This window comes from Triturus cristatus, chromosome 9 (genome assembly GCF_964204655.1).
Source record: "Triturus cristatus chromosome 9, aTriCri1.1, whole genome shotgun sequence".
NCBI lineage: Eukaryota > Metazoa > Chordata > Amphibia > Caudata > Salamandridae > Triturus > Triturus cristatus.
Window position 1 is genome coordinate 1,161,566,773 of NC_140592.1, and position 23,888 is coordinate 1,161,590,660.

The window sequence follows — 23,888 nt, forward strand, 5'->3', positions numbered from 1 at the left end:
GCTACTTAATAAACAATAGTGGCTATGCCGTATATCTGCAAGCATGTGTGTTCCTAATTTATAAGTCCAGACAATTCTTGTGTACGGTGCTCCAAGTGCCACCACACTACAAAGCAAGGAGGCAATGCTCAAACAGTCATAGGTAATTCTCCTGAGCACCAAAGTATAGAATCACTAAGTCCTATTTCTTCCAAAGTTTTCTTTAATTTTCTTAATCTGATCTTCTCATACATTCAGCAATTAGTACAATTTGTTGGCTACACACAGGGACATCTACTAACAACTTAACCCCTTCAGTGCCCATGACGAGCTGGACTCGTCATGGGCCGCGGTGGCGCTGTGCCCATGACGAGTCCAGCTCGTCATAGACCCCGCCCGCTAATGCAACGGCCGGCACTGGGCGGGGAAAGGGGCGGGCACTGAAGGGGTTAAGGTACTACAGGCTGTGAATAACTTGCTAGCCTCGTGATAAATCAGCAATAACATTTATATATGCAGTTGCTTGTGACTTAAGAGAGACATTTAGCAATGTTTTAAAGGGCGACAGCTTTGTTAAAGGCTCCAAGCTGTAGTTTGACTCGAGAAGGACGACTAGTAATGATTTGTGGTACTGCAGCTATGCAAAAGGCCAGTCCCGTTAGCCTTCCCAACGCGTGTTTGTGACAAGGTGCATTTTATTATCCGTTGTTGAGCAAACCTGCGGTATGTTTATTTGCTACCTTTCCTCTTCTCATCGGTCTGTGGTTCCCCAGTCCTGCCTTCCACGCCACTGTTTTTCAAATTGGTTTTATTTTTTACAATGCCTCAGGAGCTGCAACATGGTACCAGACTGCTTGCTTTTTGGTTTCGTGCTTCTTTGTACTATTTAACCTTTAATACACCAATCCAAAATAGCTATCGGCCATGATGGAATGGAAAATTAAAAACGTCAACCGATGCATGCACACGTGTCGTGAATCACAGACCGCCACTTTTTGGCATTAGCTAACGGCAATGCATACAAGCATTAGCAAAGTCAAGAACTCAGTTTTTTAAGGGCCAGACCTGTTGGCTTTTCAAATGCCTGTTCAACATAGGTAAACCTGTGGACTAAGCACAGTCAAAAACAGGCACAGCAATATGCTACCCCCTAGATAGATTTAGTGATAAAAATCTTCCTAATAACTGGGCTGGGATACTGGTTTATGGTTTGCCATACCACACAGGGTGCTAAAACAATATTAAATAATTCTGGACAAGAAGCCTACATGGTAAGACATTCCTGAATTAAATTGCATTTGTGAAAGAACATGGGGGAAACTAGTCCTCTCGCATCATGATCGTATTGTAACTTCTATTTTAAATTACCAACCATATAAACCACCCAATCACTGGTGCCATCCAAACTCGACTATGGGAATGCCACCCTCACTGGTACAACAAAATCTCGCCTAGCTCCCTCAAAACTACTCTCAACGCAGCAGCTAGAATGGTCACTGGAATCAGGAAATACAACCACATTTCACCAGCACTCGGAGAACTAAAATGGCTCCCAGTCGAATTGCGTGCCAGTTTCAGAACTGCCTGCCTCACACACAAAGCCCTGCACACAGGAAAACCTGAGTATTTGGCTGCTAAACTCAAGAGGGCTGGTCAAACAAGGAACCTCAGGAGCTCCAGCACCCTACTACTCATCCCTATGAAAACACGCAAACGAAAAACTGCAGCACAGTCCTTTGCCGGAAATGTGCCAAAAATCTGGAACACCATCTCAGTTGGTATTAGGACTATCTCGTCCTTCACAAAATTTAAAAAACACCTACAAGTCCTTTTCCTCAACCGCTCCCTCCCGTTTGGATAGCCGCCATCTAAATGCAAATCCCTGCTCATCGTCTCTACCAGACATTGTAGCTCTAAGTCTTACCTCCTCCCTGCTATTTGACACCTAACAGCTCCACCCCCCCTAAGTGGTTCAACCCCAAGACAACGTGCACTGTATGAGGTTATCTCAGGACTGACGGACTATCTCAATGCTGCTCAGCACACTTGTACTTCCAAACCTATATGTAGAATACTGTGTTATTGTATGAATCATGCTCAAAAACTGTTGTGAAGGGAGGCGTGGCCAAGATGGTGGCCGTGTAGGATGTTCCTACTCGTCACTCCGTCCCGTGGCTCGGGCCCTGCCTACACAGCTTCACCTAGAGTGGTTCTGGCCGCAGACTGGACGGTGCAGTCAGGACTTCATAAGCCAGACATCTGGGACCGGGGCGTCTTGGCTGCGCGCACCCACGACCCACCCTGCGGGCCGGTGCGAGCGAGGGCCGGAGCAAGCGCGATGGGGCCGGAACCTCGGGATGGATGTCCCGCCGGGAGCCAAACCTGGAGGTGGAGGACGAGACTGCAGAGCGAGACCAGTGACGAGCGGCCCAGTGCACCCGACCACGACCGGCTAGGGGGCAAACAGGCGGCGCCGATCTGAATCTGCCGGATCAGCGCCTTTGCACACATCTGAAGCGAGCCTGCCTGCGGTGCAACCTGGCTGCAGGAGCAACCGGCCTGAAGGGTCATCCCAGCCCAGCTCATCTGTGGGCACCGAGGCCTACCACCGCCGTGCTCAGACCCGGCACGACCTCCGGGGGCCCGACATCAGGACTGTGCCCGAACGACGGAGCACGCTCTGCGGCCTGGAGTGAGCGCGAGAGAGGGCCGATCGGCGACGCACGAGAGTCAGCGCACGTACACCACAGCAACGGGGGTCTAATCCCAACAACAATGAGGTGAGCCTGGCTGCTGAGTAATATGGCTGCCAGGGGGCCCGACCTGCGGTGCCCTCCCTCTCCGGAGCAGACACGTGTACCGAGAACCGCCGCTTCCACGCTGAGCCCGGCGAGCCGAACGGAGAGGGCTTGCAGCACGCGGACCTTGACCCTACGCCTGCCTTTCAGCCTATGCACTCTCATCGTGAGGCCCCCTGCCCTCCCCTATCCAGAGCACAGTGAGTATAGGACCGTAAAGGCGAGGAACGGCGTGCAGAAGGGCGAGCCAAGTCCGAGCATTGTGGCCCAGCGGCAAACCCGAGAGGTGAGTGCTGATATCCGCAACACCCGCGCTGTACCTAAGGCTGCAGCCCTTGCAACGGCCCATCAGGCACGACACTGAGAGACTGGCGGTATACTCAGCCAGGAGAAGCCACAGAGTGGGCAGCCTGAAGATCCACCTTTTACCTGTCCTCACCAGCCCAGCCCCAGAGACAGCGGAGACCTTCTGTGGACTGGGGGTTGAATACTGCCACGCCGAGAGCCCCCAACTAGCTTGGTGAACTGCCCCCTCACACGCCGGGCCGCTTACTGCTTGTTAACGAAGGACGGCAACTCCCCCGATGGCTGCTGCTAAATCCCGAAAGGACAGGTCCGTCAAAGACCTACTGCTCAAGGCCGGGACCGGGGGCACTGAGACAATGCAACAACAGAGCGACGTGACAGCTCGACGAGGGCCGGACGACATGGAGGGGCCGGTCACACGCAGTGTTCTGGAGTCCCTCTTCGCGGATCTCACAAGAGAGTTCCACAACATGAAGAAAGATCTCACTGCAGAGCTGCAAGAGATGCGTAAGGACATCGACTCGGTAGGCGAGCGGGTGGACAACCTGGAGAATCAGACAATGGCCAGAGACTAGGAGGTATCCCAGCTTCAACAAGAGGTCCTGTGACTCAGAGACCAGCAATTAGACCTCCAGGCCCACGCAGACCTTGAGAATCGTTCCTGCTGGAACACAAGGATCCGGGCAGTGCCTCAGGGAACAGAGGAGCAGGACATTGAGGCCTTTGTCACAGATTTGTTCTGCCATGTCCTGGGAGGGGCCTCGGACCAAGGGATCAGGCTCGACTGGAGTGGGTCTTAAGAGATCGCCGACAGCTCCCCCTCCTGATATCCTGACCTGTGTCCAAGACTTTAAACTCCAAGAACGCATCATACGAGAGGCACGCGCCAAACATCCCATTGAATTCCGCTCCTGCAGGCCCCTTGTCTTTCAGGACCTGGCAGCTTCCACATTACAGAAAAGACGAGAGTTCCGCCCTGTCGCAACATTCCTGTGCTCCAAGGATGTCGCATACTCCTGGGGTCACCAGCTTCGACTGATCTATAAATGGGAGGACAGATTGCGTCAGGTCCGCTCTTTTGAAGAGGCAGCGTCGCTTCTTCGCCTCCCAAAGGATGGCCCCGCCTGACAGGAGAAACCTGCCCCCAATGGACGCCGAGCCGACGCCGCACAATGGCAGCGAGTGGGACATTCACCACTGAGCCTCCGCCCAGACCAAGAACGCTCCACAATCCTTCAATCCTTGTCAGAAGACTCGAATACAGCAGACTGATACGCATTCACAGAGGTGTGGTTGTTTGCAATTTAAATGGGCCTTACCATGCTTTCGCTGGCTGGGCTTGGTGCAGGGGAGGGCAGCAGGAGTTCCTGCTATCCATCTCACACCTCACCACAGGGCTAGTTGCCCGGGACACTTGTGAACTACACATGTAAATGTTTCTTGCTAGTTGCTTTCAGTTGTGGGTTTTACGGTTTTCTCCTCCTCCTCAGTTTTATTTTGAATGTAGGATGCTATTTGACCCCATCCCCTTCCTACATCGGCAGGCCACTAGTAATCTCTCTGCAACCCATTTGGAGACCACCTCTCATGCCTGCTAATATTAACATTGTGTCCCTTAATGTCAAGGGGCTGAATAACCCCACCAAACGGCGAGCTAGCCTGTTCTATCTTGAGCGGTCAGATGCTCACATCTGTCCGCTCTAGGAGACACATTTGCCGTCCGCCGATACGCACAGATTGAGATCCAGAGTGTTCCCTCATCAGATGTTCTCCTCTGCTACTTCCAAGACAGCGGGGGTAGCAATCCTAGTCTCCACTAGATTCCCTGGCCACATTGTCAGTAAGCAGGCCGAGATTAGAGGGAGGCTCCTAGGACACACATTTACCCTTGATGCACATACATTCACGATTGCCACGGTGTACGTCCCCAACAGTGGGCAAGAGGGCTTTATTAAGGAAGTCATACATGAACTCACAGGCCTCCCGGACAAAACATTGCTGCTGGGAGGGGACTTTAACCTGGCATTTGATGGGGATTTGGACCGCTCGGGATGGAGATGGGGGCAGTCGGTGGCCCTTACCAGAGAGGGGAAGCGACAACTAGTGGAGGCCGGACTCAGACATTTGGAGACTTAGGCACCCGGGTGCTAGGGCATACACCTTTTATTCACACTCGCACAAATCCTATGCTAGAATCGACTATGTCCTCACCTCTGACCCCTTGACACAACAGACGCAAGACGTAGAGATCCTTCCTTGCCCCCTGTCTGACCACTCGGCGACAAAAGGAAAATGCTACTTACCAGTATGCATCTGTTCTTGGCATGTAGAGCTGCAGATTCACACACTATGCATAGATCGCCATCTGGTGTTGGGCCTGGATGTTTGCACTTGTTTTTGTCTTGGAAAAGTCTTTGGAAGTCACGAGATAGGTGACTCCTCTTTTGGATGATAGTGCGAATGGGGATCGGCTCCATCTTTAGATTGTTTTTCGCCAGCAGGGAAATTATGGAGTTTTGTGAGAAACAGATAAGATGCCCATGTATGCTGTATCTAAATAAGATAGTACTGGAACAGATAAAGGTAGCCAGGGAGGTGGGTGGGCGTGCGTGGATCTGCAGCTCTACATGCCAAGAACAGATGCATACTGGTAAGTAGCATTTTCCGTTCAAGGCATATGAGCTGCAGATCACACACTATGCATAGATTGTATAGCAGTACCCATCCCTAGCGGCGACCACCAGTATCTGTTGCAGTAGTTTGAAATAGTGTTTTGAGTACAGCCTGGCCCACACTAGCTTGCTTTTTAGATTGCACATCTACACAATAGTGCTTTGTGAATGTGTGCGGTCTAGACCGTGTAGCTGCTTTGCAGATGTCATCTAGGGGAATGTTCCCTAAAAATGCCATTGAAGCCCCTATCTTTCGTGTAGAGTGGGCTTTAGGAGGAACAGAAAATGTACGTTTTGCTTTGTGATAGCAAATTTTTATACATTTGACAATCCTCCTTGCTATCCCAGACTTTGATATGGGATGGTGAGAATGACACGAAAAGTTGTTTGGTCTTGAGAAAATGTTTTGTTCTTTCAATATAATAAAGCAGTGCTCTTTTAACATCGAGAGTGTGAAGAGCTCTTTCTGCGACTGTCTGTGGATGCGAGAAAAACACTGGCAGTTCTACAGACTGGTTGAGATGGAAGGGAGAAATAACTTTAGGAAGGAATTTTGGATTAGTTCTGAGAACCACTTTGTTATGATGTAGTTGTAAATATGGTTCTTGGATAGTGAGTGCCTGTAGCTCACTGACTATTCTAAGGGAAGTAATGGCCACTAGGAAAACTACTTTCCATGTTAAAAATCGTAGCTCGCATTTGTGCAGAGGTTCGAATGGAGGGCCCATTAGTCTTGTGAGAACAATGTTCAAATTCCACACAGGTGATGGTGGAACCCTGGGAGGAATTATTCTTTTGAGGCCTTCCATAAACGCTTTGATGGCAGGTACACTGAATAGCAACAGGTGCTGTCTATTTTGTAAATAGGCTGCTATGGCAGCGAGGTGTAATCTAATAGATGTGTATGCTAAGTTACACCTGTGGAGATGCAGTAGATAACCTATGATGTGTTGAATAGACACATCTAAAGGATTGATGTTGTTGTTGTGACACTATATCACAAATCTCTTCCACTTGGCTGCATAACAGGCTCTAGTGGTCGGGCCTCTACCCTCGCTGATAACAATCATACAGTCAGGGGGAAGGTTAAGGTAACCAAATTCTAGGACCTCAGGAGCCAGATCGCTAGGTTGAGCTGTGCTGGGTCCGGGTGTCTGATCTCTCCACGGTTCTGGGTTAGGAGACGTGGGGAGAGGTGTAGTTTTTAGTGCGGGACTACAGATAGTTCCAGTAATGTGGTGTACCACGGTTGTCTGGCCCATGTTGGAGCAACTAGGATGAGAGTCAGTGAATGTTGCTGCAGTTTGCGCACAAGCAGTGGAATGAGTGGGAGAGGTGAAAAAGCATATGCAAATCTGCCTGACCAATTCATACACATCACATTGCCTTTGGACAATGGGTGTGGATATCTGGCGGTGAAGCTTGGGCATTTGGTGTTTTCGTCTATGGTGAAGAGATCTATCTCTAGTTGCCCCTTCATGTGGAAAAACGGTTGAAGAACTTGCGGATGAAGTTCCCACTTGTGAATCTGTTGCGTTTGACGACTTAACAGATCAGCAAAATTGTTCTGGACTCCCAGGACATGTTGGGCTAGGTGAAAAATGTTCTGAGGAATAGCCCATCTCCATATGCTTTGCGCTAGTTGCGAAAGCTGTAGGGAGTGTGCCCCGCCTTGCTTCTGTACGTAGTACATGGGTGTTATGTTGTCGGTGCGGACTAGGACCGCTTTGCCGGATATGTGTTTTTGGAATGACTTTAAGGCCAGGAATATGGCTAGTAATTCCAGGTGATTGAAGTGGAGTATCTTTTGGCGAGGAGTCCACCTGCCCTGCCTGGTGTGATGTAACAGATGAGCTCCCCAGCCGGAGAGCGATGCGTTCGCTGTTAGCACAATCTGTGGAACTGGCTCGATGAACGGTTGCCTTTTGGAAAGGTTCTTGGTGTTCCACCATTGCAGAGAGCTAAGAGTGCAACCGTCCACCAACACCAGATCCGTCAGCTGACCCTGAGCCTGGTTCCACTGACGTGCTAAGCATTCCTGCAAAGGGCGTATCTGGAGTCTTGCGTGAGGTACTATAAATATGCAAGAGGCCATCATCCCTATGAGCATGAACACTCGAGCTGGAAGAGAGTGTTGCGGCTGAAATTTGATTATGAGGGTTTGTATGCTTGCTATCCTGGCTGAACTGGGATATGCAAGTGCTTGCTTTTGAGGTGTCTATTGTGGCACCTAGGTACTGTTGTATGTGGGACGGTTGTAGGTGAGACTTTGTGTGGTTTACTGTGAACCGCAAGTCGTGGAGTAGCTGGATTGTGGTGTGATGTACACACTGATTGTATGAGTTGGCTTTTATGAGCCAATCGTCCAAGTACGGGAAGACGTGCTCTCTTCTTAGATGAGCTGCGACTACTGCCAGACACTTGGTGAATACTCTGGGTGCTGTGGTGACTCCGAAACGGAGTACCTTGAATTGGTAGTGTTGACCGTCCACAACAAACCTGAGATATTTCCTGTGAGAGGTGTGAATGGGAATATGAAAGTAGGCGTTGTTGAGATCTAAAGTGGCAAGGAAGTCGCCTTGTGAGAGAAGAGGAAGGACCTATTGAAGTGTGACCATGTGAAAATGGTCTGAGTGTATGTACAGGTTTAGGGGTCTGAGGTCTAGTATAGGTCTCAGCGAACCTTCCTTTTTTGGAATGAGAAAGTACGGGGAGTAAACACCTGTGTTTTGCCGATGCAGGGGAACTGGTTCTATTGCATGTTTTTGTAGGAGGGAGATTACGTCCTGCTTTATCAGCGCTAAGTGTTCTGGTGACATTGGGCGCTGTCTGGGTGGTATGTTTGGGGGGATAGATGTGAGTTCTAGAAAGTAACCTGACTGAACTATTTTCTCACCCACCTGTCTGTGGTGATGTTGTTCCAGACAGGAAGGAACTGTAGCAATCTTACCCCGACCGGAGTGGAATGGTCTGGGGGGAGCAGAGGGAAGTCATTGGGTAGGGGTGGAGGCAGAGCGGGTATTGTTGGTCTTGCCTCTGCACTTATTATTATTGCCTCTGTAGCCTCCTCTTTGGTAACCTCTGGTGAATGTAGTTTGGGTGGGAGTTTTGTAAGATGTAGATGGGTTGTATGAGGCGTAGCCTCTGGAGGTGCCCCTGTAAGAGGAGCGACGAAAGGAACGTCTGGGAGCTTGCGATTGCAAGGCTCCCATTGATTTAGCCGTGTCAGTGTCCTTTTTCATCTTTTCTAGAGATGAATCCACGGTAGGTCCGAACAAGTGTTGCTGGTCAAATGGCTGATTAAGAATGGCAGTCTGGACTTCAGGTTTGAAACCTGAAATGCATAGCCAAGCATGTCTATGCAGCAGGACACTTGTGTTGATAACTCGTGAGGCGGTGTCTGCTACGTCTAAAGCGCAGCGGATGGAGGTGTTGGTAATAAGCTTACCCTCCTGTATTAGGCCGTTAGCCTTAGTTTTATATTTTTCTGGAAGATGCTGTAGTAGGGTCTCTAGCTTGTCATAAGCCCTACCATACCTCACTAACAAAGCTTGAGTGTTGGTGATACACCAAACGTTAGCTGCTTGTGATGCTGTGCACTTACCAGAGGCATCTAAGAGTTTAGACTCTTTGTTGGGAGGTGGAGCACCGCCTGAGGTGTGAGAATTAGCCCTCTTTCTGGCATTGGATACTACCAAGGAGTCTAACGGTATGTGGCCCTTGATGTATGTTGGGTCTGCTGGGGCAGCTTTATATTTCTTTTCAATCCTGGGGTTAATAACTCTAGCCCTAACAGGATCGTTAAACACCTCTGCTGCGTGTTTAATTACCCCTTTCAACATGGGTAAGATGGAGGTGGACTTTTGTGAGATATCAAAAGTATCCATTAAGAAATCTTCTTCCACGGGGTCTGTGTGTAAGTCGACCCCGTGGTATTGTGCAGCTCTGTGGACTAGCTGGTTGAAACCCATGGTATCCTCTGGAGGGGAAGGTCTAGAGGGATAGATGTCGTCCTGTGGCACGTTAGGGAAATCTGGCGTGTTATAATCATCCCAAGGGTCTGGGGTAGAAGGTGGGCTAGGATCCCCTAGTGGATCATCGTCTGCATCTTCCCCAGTGTGATCAGAGGTATCCTCATCGTCCACTGGAGGAGGAGATGGTGTAGGAGTGGTGTGGTGGGGGAGGTGAGGTGGAGGAGGGATCCTGAGAGGAGATGTTGCGATCTCTCTTATTAGGTGGTGGAGCCGGTGTAGGCGTGTCCAGTGGTTGTTTCTTGGAGCTAAGAGTGAGTTGACCAGTCTTTGGATCTCTTAGAATAGTTTTTTGGGTGGGGTCCGGTGTAAAAAGCTCTCCTGTTGGAGGCTGATCTTTCGGTGCCGATTTTTCCGGTTCCGAAGACTTGCGCGGCACTGACTCCGGGGCGGGTTTGTGCTCTTTAGGCTTGGAACCGTGAGGTTTTAAAGTCTCTGTAGGAGCGTGCGGCACCGGTAGATTTTTCGGTTCCGGCGGCTCTTTCGGTTTGCGTGGATGTGGAGGCAGTAGTCGGCACCGAGGCGGTGGACGACGGTTTCTTTTTCGGTGTTGTTGGGGTTTCTGCACCGACGGTAGGCTGACTCGAGCTCGAGTGGCCGGAAGGCTTAGTTGTTGGCTTCTTTGCCGGGCCCGAAGGTGGGGCGTTAGAAGCGCTTTCTCGTTGTGCACCTGAACCAGAAGGTGAAGGTGTGACCGAAGCCTTTTTCTGTGGTGGGGGGAGGAGGTCGGGGACGCTACCCAGGAGTGATGTCTTCGCTGTCGGAGTCATCGGCTTCGGAGGACTGACGAGTCCTTCTTCATCCTGCATCTTGCTCTTGAACATCGACACCCTTGTGGAAGATGTCGTCGGGGATGGAGGTCTACAAGCGAGCAATTGTTCGTCGAGCTCAACGATCTTGAATATTCTTTTTGGAGCGGAAAGAGGCAAAAGCTGGACAGTCTCTGGCCTTGTGCTCCGGGGAGAGGCAGAGGTTACACACCTCTTGCAGGTCTGTGTGGGAGAACTTCGACCCACATTGAGGACGCTTCTTGAATGGAGTCCTTTCCATGAGCCAAACGTCAAGGCCCAGGTAGGCCCGAAGGTCTTCGTCGTCGACCGGAATCGAGGGCTTCGATGTTAAAGAGATGCGCGACGACTAGGGATCGCGATCGAAAACAATACCGGAGAAGGGTGAAGGATTGCGCGTCCAAAGTAGGATCGGTAATGGTACCGAACTGGAGCGCGAGAAACACATCCGAGCCCGATGGTGGAAAAAACTATCTGAAGATGGAGCCGATGCCCATGCGCACTATCATCCAAAGGAGGAGTCACCTATCTCGTGACTCCCAAAGACTTTTCCAAGACAAAAACAAGTGCAAACATCCGGGCCCAACACCAGATGGCGATCTATGTATAGTGTGGGATCTGCAGCTCATATGCCTCGAACATATCCATATCGCTGCCTCACCGACATCCTACCCGCCGCTTCTGGTGCCTACGTGAGACCATGCTCCAACGTCCCTCGGTGGTACAGCAAATTCTTAAGTGTATAGTGGATTATTTAGATCTTAACGACACTCCCGACACCCCTATGGCGACCCTATGGGAGGCGATGAAAGCAGTGGTCCGGGGGGAATTCCTTAGCATAGCGGCGCCGGCAACAAAGATAGATGAGAGAAAAGGGAGCGTTTGGCGGGGGAGGTGGCCGAACAGGAGCGCATACACCAGAGGACTGGGGCACCCAGAGTCTAGAAACTTCTTAAAACGGCCAGAGCACAGCTAGCAGGGTTAGATGTTGATCGGGCGAGTACGCAGCTCTCTGCCTGAAGCATGCATTTTATGTGGGTGGAGACCGAAACAGGCGCCTTCTTGCCAATCGGCTTCGGGGGCAACGTCAGGCACATAAGGTTACCGAAATACAGGACCCGCAGGGGAAGGCCTGCAGAGACGACCCAGAGATCGCTAAGGCATTTCAGCACATTAACGAGACCTTATACGTGGCCCAATCCTTGCCAAAGACTGAACCAACCCATTATCTTCGAGATGTGGCTACGACTAAACTATTACCAAATCAGGCAGCAGAGCTAGAGGCCTCTATCCGGCCGGAGGAGGTTATATCGGCAATCTCCCGTTTGAAACTCAACAAGTCACCCGGCCCGGACAGGTTCACCTCTGTTTTTTATAAAAAGTTTCACCCAACGTTAGCCCCACTCCTAGTGCGAGTTTTTAATTCGATTGGGTCGACTCAGACTTCCTCCTTCCCACCCTCTATACTAGAAGCTTTAATAACCGTGCTCCCCAAGCCTGGTAGGGATTATCGTCTCTGCAGTTCCTACCGCCCGATATCCCTTCTCAATGTGGACTTAAAGATTTTTACCGGGATCCTGGCGGCCAGACTCTCTCGTCACCTCCCCGGGCTGATTGATCCAGATCAGTCTGGATTTGTCCCTAAAGACAGTGCTTGGACAAAACCAAACGGCTCCCCCACCTAGTGGATCGCTCGAAACGCTTCCCAGCGAAGCGCATGATCCTCTCTGTCGACGCTAAAAAGGCATTCAATAGGGTCCATTGGCCGTATCTCTAGGCGACCCTAACCCACTTCAGCTTCCCAGATCGCTTTATCGATTGGATGTTCAGGAGCTACACGAATCCTACAGCCACAGTGCGGGTGAATGGGGTGGTTTCTTCCGCCTTCCCTATCCGTAGAGGGACCAGACAGGGGTGCTCACTATCGCCGCTCCTGTTTGCTCTCTATATGGAGCCCATGGCCCAAGTGTTCGGGATGATCCCGACATTAAAGGGACACGCTTCGGGGGCTCGGAGCACAAGCTCTGCTTATATGCAGACTATGTGGTGGCGACGTTGGGGCACCCTAAGGAATATCTCCCAGCTCTCTTAGATGAACTGGACCGGTTCACACTCGCCTCGCTCTTCAAGATCAATGTGAATAAGTCACAAGCCCTAAATCTATCTTTGGGACCGGTGACTCTGATCCAGTGGGCCCGCAATTCCATTTCCTACCTTGGGTTGCAGGTATCCGCCACCATTATGGCCACCAGAATGTCAAACTACACGGCGATTCTGAAGCAGGTAAGAAACTCCCTTAGGAGATGGAGGCCACACTCTCTTTCATGGCCGTATAGCAGCGGTGAAAATGGTAACACTGCCCCAGATTCTTTACCTGTTTCACACACTTCCACTGACACCACTAAATGGGGCCATACGCGCACTGCAACGCGACACTGAGCACTTTGTTTGGCGAGATCAGAGGGCCCGGCTCCGCCAGGAGCTTACCTTTAGCGATCCGGTGGAAGGGGGGTTGGGCATCCCTGACCTCCTAGCTTTTTGGCGGGCGGCCCAAACGAGGGCACTGGTGGAGTGGTCTCGCCCCGAATCCGATAAGCACTGGTTGTTTATGGACAGGTACCTCGCTGGCCAGCCTTTATGGGGGGTCCCCTTTCTCACACGCACAGGACGCCCCTGCAATCTATACCTTTCGGAGGTGACTCACCCTATTTAGTTAGCATGGGATAGGACTGCGGTTTCTAGGGGGCTCACGACGTTTCCGTCCCTGATCACGACTATAGCACAGAATCATGACTTTACCCCAGGCCTTGACCCTGTGGAATTTCAATATTGGACGACAAAGTCCTCCCATTCTATAGGCCACTTCTTTGACCTCGGACTGCGCCCTTTCTCTGCCTTCCGTACTAACCATGGCATCCCCGAAACAGAATGGTATCGATACTTGCAGATTCGATACTGGGTTCTGTAGAGGGATGTGAGAGAGGGCGAGGAGAGACTTCTCACCCCGTTCGAGAAGTGGTTATTAACACGACAACGATGCACGATTGACATCGGACTTATACAAATTTGCTCGAGATACTTCTGACACCGGGAAGTCCCCTGGACAACAGCGCTGGGAGGGGGAGCTGGGCAGGGCACTCACACAGAAGGAATGGAAGGATACCTATCACAGGGCCCAAAGCACGGCACGCAACGTCGCCTCTTTTGAGACTGCCACTAAAGTGGCCACCTAATGGTATTTAACCCCGGTGAGGCACCATAGGGGTAATCCTTCCCGTAGCCCCCGATGCTGGCGAGCCTGTGGTTCGCCAGGCACCCTCACCCATTTGCTGTGGGAATGCCCCTCTTTGGGGCCGTATTGGCAACAAGTCCTCGACGATGTGTATTCCCACTTTGACAACCAGATTCCCAGTCTACGTTCATCTATGCCTTCCCAACGCCATCACCTTCCCCCTTACGTCCAGGAGGGGTAAACAAATGGCACTCGCTCTAGGAGCAGCAATCCAAAATGTTCTGACACACTGGGGCATCAGGACAGTCCCTACACGACTAGGATGGCTGCATAGGCTGTGGGCTCAAATAACGTAACATAAGGAGTGACATTTGAATGAATCAAAACAAAATACAAAGAAAAAACGAGGTAGCATCATGAAAATATAATAACAGAGGTACAACGCCAGTATAATCTGTACGTGAACCTGCGGCATGAAACAACTATCTGAGAGCTGAGCAAATAAAAGGAGAAAATCAAATGCGAAACATCGTGCCAACAAAAGATCACAAACAGAAAGTTGAAAGGACACACATGAAAGACAATTCAGTTGGCTACAGTATTGGTTTCTGGAGTATGAGTAGTGTCTGTGCTGCGAGAGGACAGCAATGCAAGAAACGGACTCCAAATATATTTGTGTCGGGAGGTCAGAGGCAGGAGCTCCCAATAGGTATTGAGATGTTCTTGGCAAAATGTAACATCTAATATCCAAGAGGTGGTGGTGGGTGAGTGTTTGCCCCAGTGCATCGCCACGCACCGCTTGGCCAGGAGCAGTAGCAAAGCCAGCAACTTACGCTGCCCGGGTGGGACAGCTTTAACATAGCCCAAGAGACACAATTGTGGGGTTGGAGAAAGTTCAGTGGCAAGAATTTCGTTAATAAAACAAAGTATGTCCGACCAGTATTTCGCTATTCCCGGACAGCACCAAGCCATGTGCAAAAAGGAGGCATCTGGCGCTGCACATCTCCAGCAGTTCGCCTCGGGCAGTAAACCCATCCGACAGAGCTGCGGTGGTGTCCTATATATACGATGTAAATATTTAAAGTGTATGAGGCGGAGTCTGTAGTTAGGGGAGAGCATTTCCAATTGCCCACAGCAGAACTGCCATTGTGTTTATGTCAAGGGGTCGAGCTGCTCCTTGTTCCACCCAGCGAGGGCATGAGTGTTTATTGTCTAGGAGGAGCGTTGCATGCTGTTGTAAAGTTTAGTAACCAGTTTGTTTGGCGATGAGCTAGTCAGCATCAACTCCAGGGCTGGGAGAGGAGGAGGGGGCGCCAGAAAAGTATCGTGTAAGGTGCGACAGGCTCCTTTGATCGAATAAAACAGCAATAGATCAGAAAAGTTAGTGTGACCGCCTGGAGAGGGCGCAGGAGGGGCAAGGAATGAGTCACCAGGATATAAATCGTTAAATGTCTCCCATTCAAGAGCATGGGCGCGTGAAATGCTACCCCTGTTGTCCATCACCGGGATTTGTGGGGGGTGTGTGAGTGGGATAGAGAGGGCGTAAAGAACTGAGAGGTGAGCATGATTACGTAACTTGTCCCAAGCCCATCTTAAGGTATCGGGTGTATGTATAATAGTTTGATAGCGCTTGAAGGGATGATATAGGGCCACCATCAGTGGCAGCGGATCCACAATTTGGGCTTCTACCGCAACATGTGGCTAGAAGGGAGTTGGAAATAACCAGTGGTGGAGGAATTAGGCTTGAGTGCAGAAGGCATAAAGTGCCAAATCAGGAGCACCTAGGCCGCCCTGCGTTAACCGCTGAGTGATAACCTCCCAGGCGATGCAGGGTTGTTTTCCGGCCCAGACTAAGGAGATCATAGAGGATCTAGGAGAGTTCAAGAACAATTGTGTAAGCTGCAGGGGGAGATTAATGAATAAATATAAAAATTTGGAGAGTACAATCATTTTTCCTATAGCAATACGGCCGGCCAGGGAGATGGGGAGCCTGGACCAGATTGGGATCCTCTCTTCCAGCCAGGACATCAGGCGACCACAATTCATCTCCCAAAGCACCTGAGTATCAGTACTAAGCCAGATTCCCAGGTAGCGAACTGGGCCTTCAGCCCATTGGATAGGATAGTCTGGTTCAAATATGGGAAAGTTAGGTGTTAAAGGAAATAGAGTGGATTTAGACCAATTGATATTCACCCCATAGAGTCCCCCAAACCTGGTCAACTCGCGCAAAATGGGGTTAAGGTTTTCAATTGGATCTCGAATATATATGGCGATATCATCAGCGTATTGGGAGATAATGTCTCTCATGGGAAAGTCAAGGCCTCGCATTTTATGGTGCTGCCTGATTCTGACTGCCAAGGGTTCCATGGCGATGGCAAATAGAAAGGGCGAAAAGGGACACCCTTGTCTAGGGCCACATGTGATTGAAAAAGAGGCTGATATCAATCCATTAGCACGAAGTCTAGCCATCGGTTGTGTGTACAACAGTTTGATTTGTTGAATGTATTTTGGACTGAAGCCAAGGCGAGCCAGAATAGTAAAAAGGTAAGGCCATTCGAGCGAGTCGAAGGCCTTAGTGGCATCTAGGAAGCCAGCCAGCGCGGGGGTGTGGGGGGGTCGAGCTGATGTAGGAGAGAAAAGAAAGTCCGTAAGTTGTGGGAGGTGGAGCACCCCAGTATAAACCCAGATTGGTCTGGTGGGGCTATCAGGGACAAAGGTTGGAGTCGGTTTGCAAGGAGCTTGGCATATATTTTATTGTCTATATTGATAAGGGAGAGAGGATGGTATGAGTTGCATTTGTTGGGGGTTTGCTGGGTTCGAGGAGGAGGGAGATGACCGCCTCTCGTCGTCAGGGGAGTGTACCTCTTTCAAAAGAGTCAGAGTACATTTCCGCTAGATGAGGTGCAAGAAAAGAAGGGTAGGTTTTATAGAAGGCAGTCGTTAGGCTGTCGAGGCCCGGAGCTTTGTCTAGGGGGAAGCTGTTAATGACCTGTATGATATACTCCTCAGAAAAGGGCACATCTAAATATTTCCTATGAACATTGCCCAGCCAAAGCAACTCAAGGGAGTCCAAGTACGTAGTCAGATCGGAGTCAATCTGAGGACTGGAGGAAGAATAATGAGAAACATAAAAGTCAGTAAGGTGGTCATGAATCTCTCTGGGGACACTGATAGATACACCAATGGTGTCTAGAAGCTCCGAGATATAGGGGGAGCCGCAAGGAGGTTTGAGGAGATTGGCAAGTGTTGTCCCCCGGGCGATCACCCTCTCTGTAGCGCCTAGCAGTAGCATGTTTCCCAAGAAACTTAAGTTCCCGGTCCGATTTTTCGGTGAATTCTGAGAGTTTCTCACGGATGTTAGCCAGAACAGAGGGATCTGGGTGCAGGAAATATTGTGATTCTAGTGTCTTGAGCTCTGTTTCTAGCCGAATCAGTGTGCCTCTAAGCGCTTTCAAGACGCCGGCTTGCCGTGCAATGCACTTTCCCCTAATCACCACTTTAAAGGCCTCCCAAAGTGTTGATGGGGAAGAGACGGAGCCTGTATTTAATGCAAAATATTCGATGTCAGCTTTAATTTCAGCCTGGAATGCAGAATCTAGAAGAGCGCGTGGGGGCAGACTCCAAGTGAAGTCACGTCGGATGGAAGTAGGGAAAGCGACCATGCAGGTGCAGGGGGGGTGATCAGAAAGTGTTCTCGGAAGAATTTGTGTGGCTGTTGTCCAAGCGGCCACATCTCCAGAGACAAGACAGTAATCCAGTCTGTACCAGGAGCTGTGTTGTGTGGAAATATAGGTGCCTTCGCGTTTCAGAGGGTTGAAATGTCTCCAGATGTCGACCAGATGACAATCTGAAATGACTGAATTGAGTGCTTGGCAGGACTTGGGATGCAATGCCCTAGCGGAACCTAACCGATCCAGTTCATCGCAGAGAACGGCGTTGAAGTCTCCCCCCCCCCCCCCCCCTCCATGTAACAGTATCGCAGCCCGTGGAGGTTATGTGGGCACATATCTCACAAAAAATATCAGGGCTATTCACATTGGGGCCGTAAATAGCAACCAGGACCAAGTGTGTTCCCCCCCAGGGAGCCTTCCAGAATGACATATCGCCCTTCAGCGTCTGTGGGTGAGTTTGTGAGTTCCCAGTCTATGCCTCGTCTGATAAGGAGATGGCCACCCCTCTAGAATAGCTGGAATAAGTAGAGGAGTAGCACGCTTCCCAGTGTTTGTGTGAGAGGCGGTTAGTATCAGACAGCAGGAGATGGGTCTTTTGCAAAAAGCAGATACCCACTCGTTGCCTGATTAGATAAGCATGCACTAAACGTGCCTTTTTGTGATTATTTAGGTCACTGATGTTCCAGGTCAGAAAATGATAAGTTGCAAGCGGGGAGTGTACAGACATGGTGTAGGAAGGTGGCATCTGACTATTTGGTTGCCCCCACTTTTTTCCTGGTGTTTTGCTGGTTTATGACTAAGATGGACTGGGATCCTGCTATTCAGGGCCCCAGTCTATGGTATACTATGTACCTAGGGCATAGGTACCGCAGAGGCCTGCCAGGGGCTGCAGCATATATTATGCCACCCCTGGGAAGCACTCCAAAATGACACCACAGGTCTGCTACTGCAGCCTGGGTAAGGGTGTGCTTGCACCCCTTACTGTGGTATAGGCTACCTATATCACTACCTTATACAGACACATATAAACCTATAAGCCACTTCTATGGCAGGCCTTCACAATCCTGGAGGCAGAGTGCTTGGTTTTATGTGAGAGTGTGCCCAAGCATGAGCTGAGCCCCTCTGCAGCTTTCGGAAATACTTCCTTATGGCTATTCTGTGATACAGCCATACCATATACTCTTAAGTGCATTATAACCTCGCGGTAAATGCTAACTTTGGGATGGCTGCATCAAAACATGTTGTGTTTGGTGTCAAACGCTTTGGAATACTACCCCCCCCCCCTCCCCGCCAGACCTGGCGGCAGGGGTAGCATTCCACCCTTTTAGAGGGAGAGACATGTTCACACTAGCTAAACCCGGTAGGACTTTCCTGAGCCCTGGCATCACAAAATGGATGCCTCTGCCACAGACACGGGTCTGGTCTCCTGCTGCTGACCGAAACTCCGGCAGGGGAGGCCTGGGCAATAGGTTTCCTGTCGAGGGGAGGTGTCCCCACCTCCCCAGACAGGCTGATGTGTATTGGGGCTGGGTGGGAGCACTCTCTGGTGCTTTGAAGTCCTGCACAGGGGGCACACTTGGTGTCCCTGTGCATACTCCAGTTCAAACCGGTTGCAGGGGCTACCTGCCCCTGCTCTGGCATGAAACTGGACAAAGGAAATGGGTGTAACCACCCCTCTTTCCTGGCCCACCCATAGGTGGGGCCTTAGAATTAGTCCATCACCTAAACTTAGTATAAGTATAGGAATCCATTCCCTAGGACTTTAGATTACCCTGGACGAAACTCTGCAACGTACATCCTGGACCTTCGATGTTCTATCCTGACTAGAAGACTGAAGAGATCTCCCTTGGGCTCAAGGAGTGACTCCCCTTCTTGGCAGGCACCAAAGAAGCAACTTACCGGTCTGCAATTCTGAAGCTCCCGCCGGACGCCGAAGTCTCTGCATCCCCAGAGGTGGACTTCCAGACTTCCCCGAGGCTACCCTGAGTCCACAGCAAAGCTGAGGCCCGTGGCTATCGTGGGTGACGTGGAACCGTGACCCCTGGACACGGTGAACTTTTGCAGCAACACTATCCTCCTGGTCCTCCTCGAAGTTGGGCTTTGGGCTCCGAGTAGCCCCAGCCTTGAGCACCTCCTGCACGGAAGATTGTTGGCCTCCACTCCACGAGTGACCCGTGGGCCAGCTTCAAGTGCGATCGCTCGAGGCTCCTTCGCGATCACTAGCCCGTTGGCTAGCAGGTCCCCACGAAGGCGACTACTTTTCTGATTGGGCTTCCCTGGTTGCTCCAGACGTGCACTGACTTACCCTCGCAGGGTGAGTCCCTGAGACCTTGCTGGTCTGCACCGCAGTCCTTTCTCTGATTTGCAGTCCTTTCTCTGATTTCCAGTGACTTGCCGTTGCCAAGGCTTGTTGGGTCCTTTCTGGTCGCCGACACCGCAGCACTCGACAGACTCCGTGGGACAGCTCGAATCCGTCTCGTGGACTTCGTCGACGCCTCCTGGACCTCGTGGCTGAAGAGTCAAGACACCCATCAACTCACCTGAAGTACCCGACATCTGTGGGCATTGGTCCATCCTGCCCTAGGTCACTGGCAAGTGACCCAGACTCTGTCCCCTCTGCTTTCAGGTTCTTTACATCTTAGATCCAGGCTTGGATCTCTTCGGACACTTCTCCTCTACCCGGCAGCAGCCGTTCTTTACAGGTTTTCCATAGAAGTAGACGATGCGACCCGGCACCAAAAGACACCTATGCACCCGGCTTCCCTGGGTGAGGTAACTCGAGTACTCCGGTGCTCTCGTGGGTGCTAATCTTTAAATTTCCAACCGCGACATTGCCCATAGAAGATAATAGGAACCCGCGGTTGTGTTTTCACACTGCATACAGCTACCGTGGGTCCCCTGTGTCACTACCTAGTGCCTATTCCAGTCGTGGTTCTTATACCACTTTTTTGGTATATGGTTTGGTACGGCCCTAGGGCCCAAACGTGTATTTGTGCTTTTACTCATGCTTAATCACTTGTAACTTAAGTACTTCGAACTCCAGTCTCCAAGAGACTAGAGGGGTGTGTGTTAACCTAAATACATATATTTTAAATATATACCTGGTGTGGTTGTCCTTTCATTTAATCATTCAAAAGATTATAGACTGATAAAACAAGCTGCTTTACATTCCCTCAAGACTTAGCCTGAAGGCTGCTCTCCATAGCTACCACTAGGATAGCTTTCATAAGGTTGTCTTTAACCATTCACCTTAAGGGGTTGTTTGGACTGATACAGGGTGCCCACTAGAACTAGTGGACAGCATAGATCAGGCAACCTTCTCACACATGGAAATTGGAAGGGACGTATAAACGCAATTTCCTCTATAGAGGCTGGAAGGAAAACCAACACAGGCATCTCAGGGGTGTCATCAACAAGTAGCCGCAGTACCGTCAAAGAGATAGAAAAACGAGAACTTCGGTGTTGTGTCAGCAAACATTGCATGCATACCTCAGTAACAAGAAAACAGAAACCCCACCTCCTAAACCCCCCCCACCTCCCACACCAACCCCCCAAACAGGTTTTGAAACCCCCCCTCCCAACCACCCCAATAACCCCATAACCAAAGCAAAGAAGGTAGACCATGGGAGATCTGCCAGTGGGGGCATGGGTCACCGGCAAACACCCCAGTCCCATGACAGGGTGGCTGGGCTGAACCATCATTTCCGGACCAGTTATCAAAGATGTAAAGGAAAGAGCTGCTTGTCCATAGTTGTAATCAGCACAACAGACATTCAAGATATATTACAGAGCAAATGGCAGCTGAAACTGCAATGGAATTAGGATTTGTAATATTTAGAAAGAAATACGATCAGTCGTTATCACTGAGGTTGGCACCATTATCAGCGGGCTGCGAGGAGCGTGGCGAGCGTCGCCCGGAACAAATGTGTTTAGCAAATTTGGGGGCGGACTTCGCATCTGTGAATGTTTGGCCATCGTGAGAGATTTTAAGTTTAGCCGGGTAGAGCATGGCGTATGGAATTTCTGCTTTCTGTAGAAGGCGCTTGGTAGGTGGGAATTCCTTACGGGCAGCCTGAACTAGGGGGGTGAAGTCAGGGAAAATATAAATGTTATTTCCTTGATATTGGATAGAACCAAAAGCCCTAGCTGCTTTAAGGATAGAGTCACGGTCTTGGTAACTTAGGATGCGCGCAATGATGAATCTGGGAGTTCCTCCAACAGGCGGCCGGAGACCCAAGGATCTGTGGGCTCTTTCTACTACAAAAACAGAAGATAGGGCCAAGGGAAATAATTCACGCATCATTGTCTCGACATAGGATTCAATTTTGGAGATTGCAGTGGTCTCCGGCACAGCAGCGATGCAAAGATTATTGGGCCTGGAGCACGCTTCCAAGTCATCATTCTTGGCTTGGATGATTGAAAGAATTATCTCCACACCAGTGAGGTGCCTCTTCGATTCAGTTTGAAATTCAGGAGCCTCAAGGACATGATTATCAAGAACATCCAGCCTGGTTTCATGAATGTCAAACTGTTGTTTCACAGAGTCAAGCCTGGAGGTAAGTGCATCCAGCTTAGTGTCCATAGACCGAAGGTTGGAGCGCATGTCCAGCATTATAGAACGGAGATCTTCTTCCGGTGGGTCGTTATGGGATTGAGACTCCGAGTCTAGCTCGGAGGCAGGGTCCATGTTACGAGTATGGCGTTTGTTATCAAAGTTGATTTTGGGCTGCTTCGGGTCGTTGTTGCCCATGATGTAGACCGGAATGCAGAGCCTGTGCCGGATGTACAGCTATGGGGCAGGAAACAGCGGGAATCCAGTGGGTCACCCAGAAGGGCGGACGCGCGCACCGGGCCGGGGCGCCAGGAGGCACGAACAGGCACCAACCCCCCCACACGTATGGGATGGAGGATTGTGGGAAAGAGTCGGACCATGCACTCTGCGCCCCCGGCCAGTGCCCACCGCCTCACCACCCCCACGCCCCCAAGTGCTCCCGGTACACCGGCCCAGTCACCCCACGCAACACGCACTACGCCCAGCACTCCCGCACCCAGTATAACTGACAAGCGCGAAAGGCCAACGGGCAAGCGTGGACTAGCGCAAGGCGCCAAGAGCATCAAGCCCAGGTGCGCACTTACTGTGGGTATAGTTGAGATCCCGGATGGCCCGGATAGCAGCAGGCTGTGCGTTAGTACCTGGAATTCTACTTGCAGTCTAAAGTCTTCAGCCCCTTCGCGAGAACTCATGTAATTGTAGGAAGAGGGCAGATAGGCAAAGCGCAAGATGGCCTATATGGTAGTATGCAGATGCGTCACCTTCCAAGGCCAAACTCAGGCGCACTCGGTGATAGTTACCAGAAGACTCCGGTCTTAGGCCCAAATTGAGTGGATCTTTAAAGGTCAAGTCCCGGCATCTGCAACTGCAATGTTTGCAGTCGCGCCACGCAGCTGAAAGTGTAAGGGGCAGTCAGGGGCCTCCGCAGGCAGCAGGCACGAAGAAGGCCCAGGCTGGCGTGAAAAGAAGCCGCGGGAGGCTCCGTGATCGGCCGCCCTTCCTCGCAGCTGAAGCAGAACCCAGGTCCCAGCGCGGGCTGATGTGGCGTCTCTGGGGCTGCCGTAGGTGTACAAAGTTGGCGGCAGGCAGTCCAACAGTATGTCAGCAGCTAGGCCGCAGCCGCGGGTCGGAGTAGCGCCGTCAACGTGGCACAAGGCCTGAGTGCGCCCAGAGCCGATGCACCGGGAGAGCGAGTACGGCCTTAGCTTGCGCCGCGGCAGCCACCGAAAGCCCAGGGGGCGCAGCGGTGTAATCAGGCAAGGAAGGGAATCTGAGTCTGGGGGCCCGCTCGAGATGGCGTCAGGCAATGTCGCGGGTGCCGCACACAGTTCAGGGGCCGCCAGAAGCCATGATGGCAGAGGGAGATTATCGGACACCGCACACGTCCCAGGCAGTTCCGACGGTGCAAAATGGGAGGAAGAGGTGCCGCAGGTGTCAGGCAAGTAGCCAGCAGACTTTCAGGGTGGTAGAAATTTTATTCACGGCAGGATGGTGCAGGATAGAGATCCCAGCCGGCGGAGCTCACTAAGAAAGCGGCCATCTCGCTGCACGGCCAAGCCACGCCCAATAAAAGAAATTTAAACCAAAAAAAATACCCTCGGGTCAGGCTAGCGCTAAATAAAACACCTTAATACATAAATAAATAAATAAAAAAATAATAAGGTCAATTGTAGTCTATGAAAATTGAATGATGTGATTAACCCCTTGGTCCATGTATGTAGGTAAAGTAGAGTTGAACACCTGATCCATTGCTTTCCATTTTATTCCTGGTATGAAAACCTGTTCTTAGTTACTTATCTTCATACTGATATCTAGAAAAGAAAAGGCATACAAGGAGACATTCCATTTCTTAGCGATTA

General features: G+C 50.8%; 1 protein-coding gene across 7 annotated transcripts in view; it reads right to left on the reverse strand.

Annotated features, from left to right (window-relative positions):
• EXD1 (exonuclease 3'-5' domain containing 1) overlaps positions 1 to 23,888 on the reverse strand; it is a 972,955-nt gene that overhangs the window by 158,778 nt on the left and 790,289 nt on the right. The window lies entirely within an intron of this gene.